Here is a 15795-nt window from a genome sequence, read left to right on the forward strand (position 1 = left end):
CTCCACGTTCCAGACTTTGCCACGGAGAACTGGGATCTGGGGTAAATGCAACTGCTTCCTTTCTCCCTGGGGGCTGTAGTTCCTAATCCTTCAGACTCAGCCAAACTAGAAAGAGAAACCTCTCCTTCCAGAGTATCTGGCGGGTACAAGAGACTCGCGCAGAGGAAGTGGGTTCTTAGCTCAGCAGTTGAGCGGCTTCTCAGGCTGTAAGTCTGACTGCTCAGGGGAAGGCCCAGCGCCCAGAACTTGAGCTCAAATAGCCTGGAGGCGGGCGGGGCGGGGGCGGGGGCGGGACCGAAGGCGGGGCCTGGCAGAAACCTGCTGGGCGTGGCCGAGTCTGGAGCGCGGCCCAACAGGAGCCCATTGCGAGTAGTCTAAGGTCGGGGGCGGGGCCGACGGGCGCCCAGTGGGCGTGGCCGAGGGCAGGTGGGCGCGGTCAGGGCCGGAGGGCTGGGAAAAGACTAGACCGGAGGGTGAAGTGGGCGGGGATTGGGGACAAGTCAAAGACCCGGAAAGTTGGCCCTGCAGAGGGTCTCCAGGGAGAAGGCGGCACGCAGCGAGTGGAGGGAAGGCGCCCTGGAACCGGAGCGGGCGCGGGAGCTGTGGGCCCGGTAGGAAGGGTGCGGTCGCTGCAGAGCTGGGCGCGTGAACTCCTGCAGGGACCGTGGCGAAGGTCCCGCCTGGGGAAGGAGTCCCTAAGGCTTTGGCTTCTTGCTGCCTCTCTCCTGTCTCTCTCGGGGAAGCTGCAAAGACGGGGATCTTGAGGCTGCGGGAGGCCTGGGAGACTGGTCTAGGCTTGCCGGTGGCTTGTTGCCCCGAAGTCTGGTGGTGCTGGTTTAGTCGCTAAGTCGTGTCCGACTCTTTGGATCCCATGGACTGTATATAGCCTGCCAGGCTTCTCTATCCATCGAACTCTCCAGGCAAGAATACTGGAGTTTCCATTTCCTTCTTCAGTCCCGAAGTTTCAAGTCCTGCACAGTCAAGCTTGAAACCCGAGATTCAGAGTCCCGCGCAGAGCGAGGCCGAGGGCCCCTCGTGGCTCCAGCTCAGGGTTGGTGGGCAGAAGTGCTCTGGGGTTGTAGTTTGGCAGCTGTGCTGGTTTTCACTTCTGGGGTCGTAGTTGGGCAGCTGTGCTGGCCTCAGGGTCATCTTTTCCACGCTTGTTCTCCTTTATAAGCTTTGAAATCATACCTCTAAGCCTTGGGCCTCAGCTTGCCGCTTTATTTTACTGTCGTGGTCTTTCCATTGTAAAGATACTCCAGATACACTTAGGTGCGGATATGATCATGGTATTTACAGCCGCGATGTGATATTTTGAAGACGCCTCAGGTGCAGAGACACCTGGGGTGGGGAGACGTTTAGAGAACTTCCTCCATGTGTAGACACATGAGTCTATTCATCCTTAAATCACTTCTCCAGTGGAGAAAACAGACAAGCATTGACTCCTATCCTAAAGGGTCTGTCACGTTCACTGTCATATAGAATGAATATCAATAAGAAAAAAGCCTTAAAAAGTAGAACTCCTCCTTGGCCAGTTACATTTTATTTTACATTGGCAGGAGGGGTGTACAGCTTTTATCCTGAAGGCCTGATGTAATTCCAGAAATAACCTAGCCCCTTCGAAAAGAAATCTCAGTGCAAGAGGCAAAGAAAAAGAGATCAGACAGCTGACTGACTGCTGATAGCAAGATAGCAACTTAATTTTTAAAAGGATAAGAGTTCTACTTTATGAAATGCTGTGTTCATTTGTGGAGGCTAGATGCTGCTTTATTATTATAAAAGTGACTAAACTATATGTAATGTAGATTTTTTAAAATAAATATTCTGTTGTTGTTCAGTCGCTAAGTCGTGTCCAACTTTGCGACCCCGTGGATCGCAGCATGCCAGGCTTCCCTGTCCTCCATTATCTCCTGGAGTTTACTCAGATTCATGTCCATTGAGCTGGTGATGCTATCCAACCATCTCATCATCTGCTACCCTCTTCTTTTGCCTTCAGTCTTTCCCACCATCAGGGTCTTTTCCAATGAGTTGGCTCTTTGCCTCAGATGGCCAAAGTACTAGAGCGTCCGCTTCAACATCAGTCCTTCCAATGAACATTCAGGGTTGATTTCCTTTAAGACTGACTGCTTTGATTTCCTTATACACTTTGCAGTGCGTATAGTTAAAATTTGATCCAGATAGGAGCAAAGAACAACAGATCATTTACAGTCTTGAAAAGTCTATCCCTATGTATTTTATGCCTTCTTAGTCTTGCGCTTGGCCCTAAGATCCCTGGTATTGTAGTAGGTAGTGGACCCCTATGTAAGGCTTGTAGAAGTTGTTCTCAGAAATAAACCTGAAGACAAAATAATGAACTACAGAGAATGGGAGGAGTTTTCTGACCTTGGAAAATATCCATTCTTGTTACCATATGCTTTAAAGGGTTACTATATGAGGAATCTTTCTTCTACATATCTTAAATACCTGAGTCAACCAAACAGTAACACTGCTGAGAAGTCCTTAAGCTGTGCACTGCCTATGAACATCACTGTTAATAGGAAAACCTGAGATGGTTGTTGAATACGTTTTTCATATACTGAACACGGCATCTTTCTGTTTCTCAGTGGTTCGTGTTTTTCTAAAAATGTTTCATTTAAAAAAAGCCTTCTCATTCATAGACTTTCCTCCCTCACTTAAAAAAAAAAAAAGGAAGACGAAAAATAAAATATCTGCTCCCACTTAGTCATCTGGCATAAACTGGCTCTGTGGTTCTGACGACCTGTTTCATGAAACCATTATCTCTCTGAGTACAACTGTCTCTGCCTGCTCAGCATGGGAGTCCTAAGTGTTATCCATGTCCCTGCCCCTTCCAATGAGGCATGGCCATGGAGCTGCCTTGGATAATTAAATATAAGTGGAGTGACCTGTGTCACTCCCAGGTGGAAGCTTTAAAAGCCAATGAAGAGGCATACCCCACTCTCCCTCTGCCAGAGTGACCACTGGTTTTCTAGACAGTGGCTGTCTGTCAGCCTGGAACACAGAATGAAGACAACCAGCAGAGTCCCCATCACTCTGTGTTAGACACAGTGTGAGCCAGAAATCAGCTTCTGTTGGGTTTAGGCCCCAGGGTTTGGGGATTTGTTTGTTAAATCAGTATAACCTAACCTATCCTGACTAATACAGTCAGGTAAGGTCTGAGTCACATGCCTCCAGGGATTACTGGTTTCCAGCTTATCAGATATCCTGGGAGCCTAAAAGAGGGAAGGTTCTGTAAGAGTGTGCTTCTGTGACCAGTGTTCCTTTTTAACTATCAGATGAGATAGCAGGTAGACTTGTTTCCAGAACACTCAAGTCAACTTTGTGATTTTAATCAAAGGTGAGGAAGATGGCATTTAGATGTTTAATCACATTCTCTAAGGGCAGCAGGTATTAAAGTGTAAAGTACAGAAAAGTTCAATGTCCATAAGGGATAGGAATTAAGGCTGTCATTTTCATTTTGAAAAATGCAATTTATATATAAATATATTTATATCTATAGATACAGATATATTTATAAATACATAAAATGTAAATATTTTACATACTTAAAATATATAGTATAAAATGTATATTTATATATATAAATATATCTTGTATACTTATAAAATCTAAATGTATTTTTCTATATAAATACATTATTTAAAATTTTAGCATTCTTCCCAAATTTTCCGATATAGAGGAAGGTTCACAGATTCATTGTTAAGAGACAGTTCTTTCCAAATGTAGTTATATCAATAGATGCATTGCAGAAATTATTTTGTCACCAAGGGACACTTGAAATGAATCATCCATACTTACCATTGACTACTTTCTAATTTTTTTTAAAGCAGCCTCAAACAATACTTTAAATATCATTTCCTTGCTTCCTTATTTCAGATCTAAGACCTAGATTTTGCTCTCCCCATGCAGGAAGCAATGTGTTCCCTCTTTTCCTCTGACTTAAACAGAAGTGAAGCAGGGAGCGTTTTGCTTAGGGCAGAGCCATGCTGCCTTCTTAGGGATGTTGGCTATAAATCCAGTCTCCCTAGAGGTTAACAATCAAAGTTCTCCCCCTCTCTTACTCAGACGAATGATATGATGATGATAAATTGCTTGGACATGACTGCCCTGAGCACTGGTGTGATGAATTATGTTGTTCAGGGCATGACCAAAGATCCTCCACTGTCAGTCGGCCACACTGAATATTGGCAGTTTTCATAAGTAGCTTTCTGCCAATTTTGGTCTCTGTTTTGCATATTAAATTCTCTGTTCTCACTGGTCATGGTTTTAGTTCTTAATCATCTCTGTCTTCCTCTGAATTCACTTAGCTAATCAACCTTTTGCTCTGTTCCCTATTCACTAAAAGGCTGGTCTGTGTCTCACAGTTGTGTTCAGTAAACACTGAGTCTTCACAGAAACTGTTAAAATAATAATTATTAGTCCTTTCCATTAAATTCAGAGTGATGATAGCTTATCTCACAATGGCTTAATTGGGTAATTATTTAGTGTTTGAAAAACACTTTGAAGACTCTATTGGTAAATATTATTATGAATTTAATGTTCTGTGTGCAATAGAAAGTCCACTGCGACCATAAAATCCTTAGTATTTTTGTACCAAAAAAGACGTCTTTCTTAATATTGCTTACTATTTTCAAACTTGTATATTATTGATTTTTTAAATATTTAAAATATTTTCTTTCATACAATCTCAAAGTTATCATGTTTATTCAGTCACATTTCTAGATCTCATCTACTACATTCCTTATGTCTCTGAAAAGTTAGACATCATATTCTTGGTCTGTGAAAGTTTGTAGGAAATATGAAGTGGATTCCCTGGTTCAGGGGTATTTCACATTATACAGCTGCCACATCTGTTGTGTGTGGTATCTGCTTAACTTTTCAGCAAGCTTTTCTATTAAGCCCTGACAAATAACTGCAATAATGATTTATTTCCTCTCAGTCTATACACTGAGCTGTCACCTCATTGGCATCAACATTTGTCAAAAAGGATTAGATTATATTGCATATGCCTGGCCAGACTCTTGACAAATTTTCTACTCACTTGATAGACCCAGAGCCCCCTGGTGTAATTAAAGGCCACTTCCATGGCTTGGACTACACGACCTCTATTACTGACTGTATTGGTTTGCTAGGGCTGCATAACAAAATATCACAGGCTGGGTGACTTAAACAAAAGAAATTGATTTTTTCATTTTTCTGGAGGCTAGAAGTCTGAGATCAAGGTTGTAGGTAGATTTGGTTTCTTCTGAAGTTTCTCTTTTTGGCTTGTTCATTACCCGCTCCTCCCTATATCATCACATGGTCTTCCCTCTGTGTCCTAATCTTTTCTTCCAACTACACGAAATAGTATGTTAGATTAGAACCTACTGTAACAAACTCTTTTTAATATAGTTTCCTTTTTTAAAGACCCTGTGTCCATATACTGTCACATCCTGAGATAGTGGGGGTTAGGACTTGAACCTAAGAATGTTTAGAGGGGGTACAGTTCAGCCCATCAGACTAGCCTACAGTAATAATGGTCTGTGTGTGTGCGTGTGTGCTTAGTTGCTCATTTGTGTCCAGCTCTTTGTGACCGCATGGACTGTAGCCTGTGAGGCTCCTCTGTCCATGGAATTTTCTAGGCAAGAATACTGGAGTGGGTAGCCATTCCCTTCTCCAGGGGATCTTCTTGACCCAGGGATAAAACTTGGGTCTCCTGTGTTGCAGGTGGATTCTTTACTGTCTAAGCCTCCAGGGAAACCCAGTGGTCTCTAGAAACTACCATTTTTGGAGGGTTTAAAAAAATTATCAACTTTGAACAATCAAGTGATAACTACAAATTTTTGTAGAGTCTACTCAGTTCAGGAACCTCTGAACATTACTTGGAGGAGAGCTTTATGTTTGTGACTTAAAAGACTGAACTGATGAAAATCAAAGCAACATGATTAGATGAATTCTACATAGTGTATTAAGCTGTTAACCATAAAATGCATGTAAGCAAGTATATCTTGCTGTCTGAACTATCACCATCCAGATATTTGTGATGACAACTAGCACATATTTTTAACCTAAAATATCCTCTCTGAATCAAAAACATGCCTTGACTAGTCTGGCATCAAAAAGGGTAACAGGATATAAAATACACTTTGGTCCTATCGCACATCTTTTCCCTGGAGGGTGACATCTTGTGCTCTTGCTGTAAGATGTGTTCGGAATCTCTGCCTCCTTATTATCAGCTGAAAATGTCCATGAAAGCAGAAGAGTCTCTGCAGAAAGATGATGAACCAAGAGGAAGTTAGATAAGCTCTTATATTTGAAGAAATATTGGGAACGTGAAAACCTCAAAGACGTCAATGTCCCCTGTCTGCATCAACCACGCATCCTAGAGTTGATACTGGAAAACTTCACCATGTTCAGCTTCAGAACAGAATTATAGTTTTCTTTTAAAGCTCTTTTTAAAAATGCCTTTTTCAGTAAACGGATAGCCAGAAATCCTTAGAGGATTGTTATGTGGGTTTATAAGAGTATGTTAGTAATATTTGGGATAATTGGTGGAATGGTTTTGCATGAGCTGTGAAACATTATTTTTCCCTTCAAAAACTTTGTAGTTGGAATTACTGTTGAAGCTGTGTGATGATACATAAGGGTTCATTACACTGATCTTTCTATATTTGTAAACTTTTAAAATGTCCACATTAATAAGTTCAAATAAGAGAATTCTTTCTTCAAAGATGAAATTATATCTATAATTATGTAATCACATAATATAATCATATGAATATATAATTCATTTCCTATATATATATATATATATATATATATATATATCTCCTGTAATGCAAAATTTGATACCATCACATTTAGAGGGACAGATTAAATTTGAACAGTAAGGTATGCAGGTTTACATAAGAGAATACACACATAGGTAGAATGTGGTTTTCCATAGAAAAGTATTGTTGAAACCTTTACCCAGGAAAGGCTACAAGGACGTCTTTGCTAGTTTTAGCCTAGATTATTTGACACATGTTCTTATTTATCACTCCCTGGTCTATGGCACGTCTATCATATGATGAGTCAGTGCTTTTCTACAAGGTATAGAGTTTCCAAAGGCTGCAGTTTTTCCAAGTTCAGTTTTTAACTTCAGCGCCTCCATTTGCCACTGCACAAATTCACATAACACAGGAATTTCAGAAGGGGCCACTGGCCTCCAGTGCAGATCTAAGGCCTAAACACTGATTCCCTTTGGCTTCTGTGTTCTTTTGAACTTGCCCCAGTATCAACCAAGAAAGAATAGTTTCCAAGTATTCTTCTTTCTCCTGTGGAACTAAATATCTGGGAGCAGCTGAGTGCATAAGTAGTGAAGATTCTGCTGTTTCAAGCATAGGCATGACAGAGACTTTGACCTTACAGCCGTATCTGGACTGCTACGTGTCCAGGGAGATAGAAGATTCCGGCAGATCCAGCTGCAGTGGTCCTTTCTGACCTTCTTCATTCCTCCCAGGTATTGCCTTTTTAACTTTTTGTCTATCAGAGTATTTCAGTGGAAAAATTAAAATATGTCAAGCTAAGAGATTCAAGTTTAAACAGTCTCCACGCAGATTCTACATAGTTCTATATATTGTTGCCTCCTGAATGTCACTGAATTGTTAAGATTTAAAATATATACAAGAACATAGACAGTTTCTAGCATTAGGGATATTTCGTGGGTCTGTGCTATTACGTATTCTTGCCACAGTGAGCTCAAAATGATTAGTTTCCAAATTATTTTGCTTTTAAAAATCAGAATTGCAATTTTTTTTTAATGTGGAGTTTTCATAAGGCATTATGTAAGGATACTGTGTTATCTGATGAAGCTGTTTCCACTTACTTATTTTTATTTTTGTTTTTAGTAATAATTTGGCTAAAATAAGTTTTCGTTAAGAAAAGTGAAAGTATTAGTTACTCAGTCATGTCTGACTCTTCACTACCCCATGGACTGTAGCTTGTCAGGCTCCTCTGTTCATGGGATTCTCCAGGCAAGAACACTGGAGTGGATATCCATTCCCTTCTCCAAGGGATATTCCCAACCCAGGTATCGAACCCAGGTCTCCCACATTGCAGGCAGATTCTTTACTGTCTGAGCCACCAGGGAAGCCCAAGTTTTCAGGAATTATTCTTATATAATGTGATGATTTTACAACACTGTCACTAAAGGAGAGTTTATCTATATCTTGTTTCTCTAAAAAGAGTGATGTATTAAAACTTAAGAGTTTTACTCTATAAAAATTGGAAAACTTACTAAGTAGTTTTACTGTCTGACCACAGTGTCTCAATCTATAGTTTTTTACACCATATACTATCACATTTATATTTTTATATCCACATCATTTAAAATGATGTCAATTATAGGATCAATGAAAAGGTCTGAGAATTAAAACTGGATAATAACTTTCTCTGACTAATTAGAAGTCAAGATTATATTTCTGATATGTTGTGGGGATGTTACCTCCAGAGCAGGAATTAGTTCCTTAATAGGCCAGAAAAATTAAATGTGTTACAAGACATTGCAGAGATGTTAAATGTCATTTAAAAAATTCATTCATTTTTGATTGGAGGATAATTGCTTTACAGTATTGTGCTAGCCTCTACCATACATCAACAGGAATCAGCCATAGCTATACATATGTCCCCTCCCTCTAGAACCTCTCTTCCACCCCATCCCACACGTCTAGGTTATCACAGAGTACCTGATTTGAACTCTCTGTGTATAATGTCATCAGAGTGAATGAGTAAATTCATCATTCACTGGTATTCATCAAATTTGATTCACTCTCATATCATCTTTAAGAGTGTTTGCCCAACAAGGACCTAATGTACAGCACAGGGAACTCTGTTTAATGTTATGTGGCAGCCTGGATGGGAGGGGTTTGGGGGAGATGGATCCATGTATCTGTGTGGCTGAATCCCTTCACTGTTCACCTGAAGCTATCACAACATTGTTAATTGGCTATACTCCAATATAAAATAAAAGGTTTAATAAAAAAAAGTTTAAAAAAATGAGAGTGTTTGCTATGCCTATGTACTACCTTCACTACTAATGACAATATTTTTCTTTAAACCAACCCATTGTTTTTCTTTGGCCTCATCCTAAGCAAAAATGTCTGAAATTACAGGCTTGCAGTGTTTATTACTTTCTCCCCTAACATATATTAAATAAGTAAATACTTTTAAAACCATTTTTAAATGTCCATGTATCACCTAAAATCAATTTGAACACCAGTGGAGTACATATCACATTCTGAAAACAGTGACAAAAAACAAGCAAATTGACTTTTTATACTTATCTCACTGCCCACTAAAAAGTAAAGTAATTCTTAGTTGAAAAGTTGGCACACAGTCATTTTCAGAATAGTTTCTTCACCTGTACTGTGATGATTAGAAACTCTGAAAACAATAGAAAATGTAGTTACCTATGTATCCATATGTATCAGTGTACACATATACTTAGATAATGGATCATTTTAGCTGGTACTTGGGAAAGGCAAAAGTTTCCAGTTGCTTAGACCAGTAGGCCCCAACCTTTTTGGCACCAGGGACTGGTTTCATGGAAGACAATTTTTCCATGGACCCAGGGTGGAGGTGAGGTGGGGTGAGATGGGGGATGGTTTCAGGAGGATTCACATACAGTAGGGCGCAGGCTCCTATGAGAGTCTAACGCTGCCCCTGATCTAGCAGGAGGCAGAGCTCAGGAGGTAATATGAGTGATGGGAAATGGCTATAAATAAAGATGAAGCTTTGCTTGCTCACCTGCCTCTCACCTGCTCTGCAGCCCAGTTCTTACCTGGGGGTCCCAGTTTAGACAGTCAGCATCATTTATCTGAGGGCTAATCACCACCATTATTTTATACTAGTGCCTCTATTTACTCTTAGTCATAAGCACTATAAAGGGTGACCATAGAAAAGAATCATCCAGGTAGCAAAATATTTTTCTTTCATTTGCTAGTAATAATCTGAATTTACCAGTAAATACTATAGTACAGTTTGTTATAGGATAGTTTGCCTTGGTGGGAAATCAGAAAAAGAACTAGAAAGATCAATATTTTTACATTCCTTGCATAGCAGTGTTTCACCTAATTTTCTACTACATGTAAATCCCCATTTGTTTAACATCTAAACACAGTGAGCTTGTGGAGGGGTGGCCACAAAATCAGTTTACAGGCCTTTGAATGTTACTTCACATAGAATCAGAGAAGTTGTATCTGAAAGGAATGTTAGAAATCACCTTGCTTATTCCTTTGTCTTATTAATGAGAAAACAGGCCCACAGTTCAGTTCAATTCAGTTCAGTTGCTCAGCCATGTCCGACTCTTTGTGACCCCATGAATCGCAGCACACCAGGCCTCCCTGTCCATCACCATCTCCTGGTGTTCACTCAGACTCACATCCATCGAGTCCGTGATGCCATCCAGCCATCTCATCCTTGGTTGACCCCTTCTCCTCCTGCCCCCAATCCCTCCCAGCATCAGTCTTTTCCAATGAGTCAACTCTTCGCATGAGGTGGCCAAAGTACTGGAGTTTCAGCTTTAGCATCATTCCTTCCAAAGAAATCTTCAGAATGGACTGGTTGGATCTCCTTGCAGTCCAAGGGACTCTCAAGAGTCTTCTCCAACACCACAGTTCAAACTCATCAATTCTTCAGTGCTCAGCTTTCTTCACAGTCCAACTCTCACATCCATACATGACCACAGGAAAAACCATAGCCTTGACTAGACGGACCTTATAAAGGAATGTCTCTGCTTTTGAATATACTACGTAGGTTGGTCATAACTTTTCTTCCAAGGAGTAAGCGTCTTTTAATTTCATGGCTGCAGTCACCATCTGCAGTGATTTTGGAGCCCAAAAAAATAAAATCTGACACTGTTTCCACTGTTTCCCCATCTATTTCCCATGAAGTGATGAGACCGGATGCCATGATCTTCGTTTTCTGAATGTTGAGCTTTAAGCCAACTTTTTCACTCTCCTCTTTCACTTCCCTCAAGAGGCTTTTTAGCTCCTCTTCACTTTCTGCCATAAGGGTGGTGTCATCTGCGTATCTGAGGTTATTGATATTTCTCCCGGCAATCTTGATTCCAGCTTGTGTTTCTTCCAGTCCAGCGTTTCTCATGATGTACTCTGCATAGAAGTTAACTAAGCAGGGTGACAATATACAGGCTTGACGTACTCCTTTTCCTATTTGGAACCAGTCTGTTGTTCCATGTCCAGTTCTAACTGTTGCTTCCTGACCTGCACACGGATTTCTCAAGAGGCAGGTTAGGTGGTCTGGTATTCCCATCTCTCTCAGAATTTTCCACAGTTTATTGTGATCCACACAGTCAAAGGGTTTGGCATAGTCAATAAAGCAGAAATAGATGTTTTTCTGGAACTCTCTTGCTTTTTCCATGATCCAGCGGATGTTGGCAATTTGATCTCTCTTTCCTCTGCCTTTTCTAAAACCAGCTTGAACATCAGGGAGTTCACAGTTCACGTATTGCTGAAGTCTAGCTTGGAGAATTTTGAGCATTACTTTACTAGCATGTGAGATGAGTGCAATTCTGCGGAAGTTTGAGCATTCTTTGGCATTGCCTTTCTTTGGGATTGGAATGAAAACTGACCTTTTCCAGTCCTGTGGCTACTGCTGAGTTTTCCAAACTTGCTGGCATATTGAGTGCAGCACTTTCACAGCATCATCTTTCAGGATTTGAAACAGCTCAACCAGAATTCTATCACCTCCACTAGCTTTGTTCGTAGTGATGCTTTCTAAGGCCCACTTGACTACACATTCCAAGATGTCTGGCTCTAGATTAGTGATCACATCATCATGATTATCTGGGTCGTGAAGATCTTTTTTGTACAGTTCTTCTGTGTATTCTTGCCACCTCTTCTTAATATCTTCTGCTTCTGTTAGGTCCAGAACATTTCTGTCCTTTATCGAGCCCATCTTTGCATGAAATGTTCCCTTGGTATCTCTAATTTTCTTGAAGAGATCGCTAGTCTTTCCCATTCTGTTGTTTTCCTCTATTTCTGTGCATTGATCACTGAAGAAGGCTTTCTTATCTCTTCTTGCTATTCTTTGGAACTCTGCATTCAGATGCTTATATCTTTCCTTTTCTCCTTTGCTTTTTGCCTCTCTTCTTTTCACGGCTATTTGTAAGACTTCCCCAGACAGCCATTTTGCTTTTTTGCATTTCTTTTCCATGGGGATGGTCTTGATCCCTGTCTCCTGTACAGTGTCACAAACCTCATTCCATAGTTCATCAGGCACTCTATCTATCAGATCTAGACCCTTAAATCTACTTCTCACTTCCACTGTATAATCATAAGGTATTTGATTTAGGTCATACCTGAATGGTCTATTTACCCAAAGACACACTCTGAGCAAGTCAACTTTTTTTTTTTTTTTCAGTAATATAGATGTAGTTGGTAAATTTCTAGCTTGTCTTTCTCTTTGGGAAATAGTAATGTTTTCATAAAGTAGTATGCTGTCCCATCTGTGTGTATTCTTCCATTTTTGGAATACAGCACATTAGCATTAATGTTTGATTGCACTTAATATATTATATAGCTTCTAGCTTTTTAAAAATCAATGTATAGTTGATTTACAACATTGTGTTACTTTCTGCTGTACAGCCAAGTGAATCAGTCATACATGTATATAAATTCTTTCTCATATTCTCTCCTACTATGGTTTATCCTAGGACATTGAATATAGTTATCTGTGCTATACAGTAGGATCTTATTATCTACCCATTCTATATGTAATAGTTTGCATCTGTTAATCCAGAAGCCCTAGTCCATCCACCTGCCACACCCCCTCCCCCTTGGCTACCACAAGTCTGTTCTCTATGTCTGTGAGTCTGTTTCTGCTTCACAGATATGTTCATATTTTAGATTCCACATATAAGTGATATCATGTAGCTTCTAACTTTTGTTTGTATCAAAAGATTAACCTATTGCATATTATCATAAATGATGTCTGTTGCCTTCAATACATTTGAACAAGAGAGGGAAACTGGTATTTTTTAAGCAGCATCAAGATTTCAATATATTTCCCATGATAAATAAAATTTCTGTTCTTATGGTTAGTGCTCTTGGATTCAAATCTCCCTGAGTTCCTGATTTTTTCATCTCAGTATGTCTGATAATAAAATAATAGAAAACTGATAACCAAAGGTAATCAAAGTAATTTTCGATATGAATTCATAATGGAAAGTATATGACATGAGTTACTCTGAGCATTAGCCTGAGAAGTGAGTTGAATGTCATGTGATGCCCATGCAAGAACTCAAGAAAGACTAGGTATCGAGGGCCATAGACTTTACCGATGAAATTAAAAATCACTTCTAAAGGAAGGACAACTAATTTCATTTATGTAATAATATTGCTCCACAGCCTGTCAGTAAAAGCAGCTCTGAGCACTTAGAAAGCACATCTGTATCTCATTGCACTCCAATTTTAAAAGTGTCATTAGTTTTTTTGGGAAACTGAGCCGTGGCATAGTTCTGAGATTTCCCAGGCACATATAACTAGAAAAGGGCAAAATTAGCAGCCATGAGCCCTCTGAATGCTGATATTTGCCATCACTAAGAAAACGGGCAATCTTTAATAAAGTAAGAGACACGGCCAGTTGGTAATTCCTCTGCCGTTAATGCGACCGGACAGTCCGTATTCCACATCTGCCCCCTGCGTTTTCAGACCCACGGCAGCTCTGAAGCCTGCGTGTTCTCTCCAGCCACGATAATGAACTCCTCCATCCATCAGCATCTCTAGAACGCCTGCCACAGGCCTGTCACCATGCTCAATGCTGGCTGTGACCTGACTCTCACTGAACGTTGAGCAGAGAGGAGGATTCCTTGAGAGTTAGGATAATCCGTTTGCAATTCCCCCACAGTGTCTCCAGAGAAGATCAGAGGCTCCTCCAGTGAACACAGTGCCCTGCCAGGCTCTGCATCACATGCCATTTGTCACTGACACACATAGGCAGTTTACTCTGTGGCTTCAAACCAAGGAGAGTGTCAGGGCCTGGGCGGTGCTTTTCTGAGCCTTGATGTGGTGCTTAGGGAGACCATCTCTGCTCATTCCTCTATTAGTGAGAAAGATCAAGGTCCAGCTTCAATGCTCTGCTCAGACCCCAGCAGAGGAGCAGGTTTTTTTGCTCTCTCTTTTTGCTTCACCCTTGGGCGGGGCTGTGGCTGTGAAACCTTTCCTTCTTCCTGGGGTTAACGGCTACAGAGATGCCAGCTGGACTGTAAGGAAGGCTGATAACCTGGACTCCATTCCTGCCATACAGTTTTTGTCTGACCCTTTATTAACTGGCAAACCTTTTCTTTTCAGGAGCACCTTGTGTGATTGTTCTCAAAGGTATGTAACACCAGTTACTTCAAAATTTAGCATACGGGGCCTTCCCTGACGGTCCAGTAGTTGACTTCACCTTTCAGTGTAGGGGGTGTGTGTTAAGATCCCACATGCCTCATGGCCAAAAAAACCCAAAGCATAAAACAGAAGCAATATTGTAACATTGGGTTTCACTGGTGGCTCAGCTGGTAAAGAATATTGTAACAAATTCAATAAAGACTTTAAACTGGGCCACATTAAAAAAAATTCTTTTAAAAACTGGCATAAAAGTATTAATGCTGCATGTAATTGGTCATAAACCTGACTAAATTACAAAGTCCTCCAAGAGAGGACAACGTCTGCTTTTCCTTTCTGTACCACAGAGAGGGAACGGACCTCCTTTCTTACTGTTGTGTGAATCCTGAACAAACACAAAGAAACAAGGAAAACAAAAACCTCACCTCCTGTGAAAGGAAATTTCTTCAATTAAAGGTCTCAAGGCCAACTTTACTGTAAAATGCGCTGACCTTTTGAGAAGTGAAATGCTTTACTGCTAAGCATCACTTTTTAAAAAAACATTTTTTAAGCTTTCATATCGCAACGACAGGGCTCCATCACGATTAATCTTGTATGGCAATGTAGTGACAATGAGATGATTTCTCTGGAGAACCTATGCTAATACTATTAAAATGCTCTTACAATGCCAAAATGATTGCAGTGGAAGCATGTGGGGACTGTGCTTATGTGATTATGATATTCTAGTGATGGGTGATTACCATAGGAAACTAGTAATTCAACTCTGCAGGGACTTGCATTATGAAGCCATTATAACATGAGATTATAATGACACAATAACTTGGATGCACATTCGTGTTTTGAAAACGAAAAGCTAATTTGAATGCAAGTAGTGTTTCCATTAAGTTGTAATTAAACACTGAAAGCAATGCTTGTTTAAATTTAAGACGGAGACATACAAGCCAGAAGTGAAAATGGTGGGAAGGGATGCATGCCAAGTAGAGGTTTAGGAATGGTTAGAGCCATTTACAATTCTGCCCTTTAGTACTTACTCAGGGTGAAAGCGCGCCTTGAAGTGGCCTCCCGAGACTTTCTCCCCCTCTGCTGGCCCCCTAAAGTAACCAAGAGCCACATCAGGACCCAAGAACCCTGGAGGCAACTCCCATTTCTATCACTGCCATCAATTAACATTTGAAGCCTTCTGGTTTTATTTTGAAGTGGGCATGAGAGTACCTTACCTCCCTCAACACAAGAAACTAAAGCAATTTTTTTTTGTCATTAAAAGTAATCTTTTTAAAAATATGATACACTTAATCCACGTTCAAAATCCGACAAAACAGATAAGCACAAAGGAGAAAAAGAAAACAAGAAAAAATTCTACCCTTATAGCCACTATATGCCAATACGAATTAAAAAAAAAAAAAAAACCTACTGT

The 15795-nt window shown here is 40.4% G+C and overlaps 1 protein-coding gene across 2 annotated transcripts in view; it reads left to right on the forward strand.

Annotated features, from left to right (window-relative positions):
* The window catches only part of PTER (phosphotriesterase related), a 77962-nt gene continuing 62651 nt past the window's right edge, over window positions 485-15795 (forward strand). The window contains exon 1 of one of the 2 annotated variants that reach the window (XM_005687976.3): window positions 485-611. The gene's annotated coding sequence lies outside the window, so the exon portion shown is untranslated. Of the gene's footprint in view, window positions 612-7226; window positions 7499-15795 lie in introns of those variants that run through there. The other variant, XM_018057151.1, reaches the window with a different exon arrangement.

Source organism: Capra hircus, chromosome 13 (assembly GCF_001704415.2).
Source record: "Capra hircus breed San Clemente chromosome 13, ASM170441v1, whole genome shotgun sequence".
Lineage (NCBI taxonomy): Eukaryota > Metazoa > Chordata > Mammalia > Artiodactyla > Bovidae > Capra > Capra hircus.